Here is a 3,643-nt window from a genome sequence, read left to right as displayed (position 1 = left end):
GGATCAGTGTGGAGGGGGTGCAGCATTGTCAGAGCCTCAGTTTGGAGGGAGTGCAGTATTGTCAGAGGATCAGTATAGAGGGAGTGCTGCATTGTCAGAGGATAGTGTGGAGAGAGTGCAGCATTGTCAGATGATCAGTGTGGAGGGAGTTCAGAATTGTCAGAGGGTCAGTTTGGAGGGAGTGCAGCATTGTCAGAGGATCAGTATAGAGGGAGTGCTGCATTGTCAGAGGATAGCGTGGAGAGAGTGCAGCATTGTCAGAGGTTCAGTGTGGAGAGGGTGCAGCATTGTCAGAGCGTCGTTGGGGAGGGAGTGCACCATTGTCAGAGGGTCAGTATGGAGGGGGTGGAGCATGGTCAGAGGATCAGTGTGGAGGGAGTGCAGCATTGTCACAGGATCATTATGGGGGGAGTATAGCACTGTCAGAGCGTCAGGATGGCGGGAGTGCAGCATTGTCAGAGGGTCAGTGTGGAGGGAGTGCAGCCTTTTCAGAGGATCAGTGTTGAGAGAGTGCAGCTTTGTCAGAGGTTCAGTGAGGAGGGGGTGCAGCATTGTCAGTGGATCAGTGAGGAGGGTGTGCAGCATTGTCAGAGGGTCAGTGTGGAGGAAATGCAGCATTGTCGGAGAGTCAGTGTGGAGGGAGTGCAGCATTGTCAGAGGATCAGTGTGGACGGAGTGCAGCATTGTCAGAGGATCCATGTGGAGAGAGTGCAGCCTTGTTAGAGGATCAGTATGGAGGGAGTGCAGCATTGTCAGAAGTTCAGTGTGGAGGGAGTGCAGACTTTTCAGACGATCAGTGTGGAGGGAGTGCAGCATTGTCAGAGGATCAGTGAGGAGGGAGTGCGGCATTGTCAGAGGATCAGTGTGGAGGGAGTGCAGCATTGTCAGAGGATCAGTGAGGAGGGAGTGCGGCATTGTCAGAGGATCAGTGTGGAGGGAGTGCAGGATTGTCAGAGGATCAGTATGGAGGGAGTGCACCTTTGTCAGCGGGTCAGGGTCGAGGGAGTAAAGCATTGTCAGAGGATCAGTGTGGAGGGAGTGCAGCATTGTCAGAGGATCAGTGTGGAGGTATTGCAGCATTATCAGAGGGTCAGTGTGGAGGAAGTGTTGCATTGTCAGAGGATCAGTCTGGAGGGAGTGCAGCATTGTCAGAGGTTCACTGTGGAGGGAGTGCAGCATTCTCAGAGGATCAGTGTGGAGGGAGTGCAGCATTGTCAGAGGATCAGTGTGGAGGGAGTGCAGCATTGTCAGAGGATCAGTATGGAGGGAGTGCAGCATTTTCAGAGGATCAGTGTGGAGGGAGTGCAGCATTATCAGAGGATCAGTGTGGAGGGAGTGCAGCGTTGTCAGAGGGTCAGTGTCGAGGAAGTGTTGCATTGTCAGAGGATCAGTCTGGAGGGAGTGCAGCATTGTCAGAGGTTCACTGTGGAGGGAGTGCAGCATTCTCAGAGGATCACAGTGGAGGTATTGCAGCATTGTCAGATGGTCAGTGTGGAGGGAGTGCAGCATTGTCAGAGGATCAGTGTGGAGGGAGAGCAGCATTATCAGAGGATCAGTGTGGAGGGAGAGCAGCATTATCAGAGGATCAGTGAGGAGGGTGTGCAGAATTGTCAGAGGGTCAGTGTCGAGAGAGTGCAGCATTGGCAGAGGGTCAGTGTGGAGGGAGTGCAGCATTGTCAGAGGATCAGTGTGGAGGGAGTGCAGAATTGTCAGAGGATCAGTGCGGAGGGAGAGCAGCATTTTCAGAGGATCAGTGTGGAGGGAGTGCAGCATTGTCCGAGGGTCAGTGTCGAGGAAGTGCTGCATTGTCAGAGGATCAGTATGGAGGGAATGCAGAATTGTCAGAGGATCAGTATGGAGAGAGTGCAGCATTATCAGAGGATCAGTGTGGAGGTATTGCAGCATTGTCAGAGGATCAGTGTGGACGGAGTGCAGCATTGTCAGAGGTTCACTGTGGAGGGAGTGCAGCATTCTCAGAGGATCACAGTGGAGGAAGTGCAGCATTGTCAGAGGATCAGTGTGGACGGAGTGCAGCATTGTCAGAGGATCACTGTGGAGGGAGTGCAGCATTGTCAGAGGATCACTGTGGAGGGAGTGCAGCATTGTCAGAGGATCAATGTGGAGGGAGTGCAGCATTGTCAGAGGGTCAGAATGGAGGGGGTGCAGCATGGTCAGAGGATCAGTGTGGAGGGAGTGCAGCATTGTCACAGGATCAGAATTGGGGGAGTGCAGCATTGTCAGAGTCAGTGTGGAGGGGGTGCAGCATTGTCAGAGGGTCAGTGTGGAGGGAGTGCAGCCTTTTCAGAGGATCAGTGTTGAGAGAGTGCAGCATTTTCAGAGTGTCAGTGTGGAGGTAGTGCAGCATTGTCAGAGGGTCATTGTGGAGGGAGTGCAGAATTGTCAGTGATTCAGTGTGGACGTGGGGGCAGCATTGTCAGAGGATCAGTGTGGAGGGAGTGCAGCATTGTCAGAGGATCAGTGTGGAGGGAGAGCAGCATTATCAGAGGATCAGTGAGGAGGGTGTGCAGAATTGTCAGAGGGTCAGTGTCGAGAGAGTGCAGCGTTGTCAGAGGATCAGTGTGGAGGGAGTGCAGCATTGTCAGAGGATCAGTATGGAGGGAGTGCAGCATTGTCAGAGGATCAGTGTGGAGGGAGTGCAGCATTGTCAGAGGATCAGTGTGGAGGGAGTGCAGAATTCTCAGAGGGTCAGTGGGGAGGGAGTGCTGAATTGTCAGAGGATCAGTATGGAGGGAGTGCAGCATTGTCAGAGGATCAGTGTGGAGGGAGTGCAGCATTGTCAGAGGATCAGTGTGGAGGGAGTGCAGAATTCTCAGAGGGTCAGTGGGGAGGGAGTGCTGAATTGTCAGAGGATCAGTATGGAGGGAGTGCAGCATTGTCAGAGGATCAGTGTGGAGGGAGAGCAGCATTATCAGAGGGTCAGTATGGAGGGAGTGCAGAATTGTCAGAGGGTCAGTGTGGAGAGAGTGCAGCATTGTCAGAGGGTTAGTATGGAGGGAGTGTAGAATTGTCAGAGGTTCAGCGTGGAGGGAGAGCAGCATTTTCAGAGGATCAGTGTGGAGGGAGTGCAGCATTGTCAGAGTGTCAGTATGGAGGGAGTGCTGCATTGTCAGAGGATCAGTGTGGATGGAGTGCAGAATTGTCATAGGGTCAGTGTGGAGGTAGTGCAGCCTTTTCAGAGGATCAGTGTGGAGGGAGTGCAGCATTCTCAGAGGATCACTGTGGAGCGAGTGCAGCATTGTCAGAGGGTCAGTGTGGAGGGAGTGCAGAATTGTCAGAGGATCAGTGTGGAGAGAGTGCAGCATTGTCAGAGGATCAGTGTGGAGGGAGTGCTGCATTGTCAGAGGACCAGTGTGGAGAGAGTGCAGCATTGTCAGAGAATCATTTTGGAGGGAGTGCAGAATTGTCAGAGGGTCAGTGTGGAGGGAGTGCAACATTGTCAGAGGATCTGTGTGGAGGGAGTGCAACATTGTCAGAGGGTCACTGTGGAGGTAGTGCAGCATTGTCAGAGGGTCAGTTTGGAGGGAGTGCAGCATTGTCAGAGGATCAGTTTGTAGGGAGTGCAGCATGGTCAGAGGGTCATTTTGGTTGGAGTGCAGCATTGTCAGAGGATCAGTGTAGAGGG

The sequence above is a fragment of the Chiloscyllium punctatum genome, unplaced genomic scaffold, assembly GCF_047496795.1.
Source record: "Chiloscyllium punctatum isolate Juve2018m unplaced genomic scaffold, sChiPun1.3 scaffold_116, whole genome shotgun sequence".
NCBI lineage: Eukaryota > Metazoa > Chordata > Chondrichthyes > Orectolobiformes > Hemiscylliidae > Chiloscyllium > Chiloscyllium punctatum.
Note: the sequence above shows the minus strand (reverse complement) of the source record.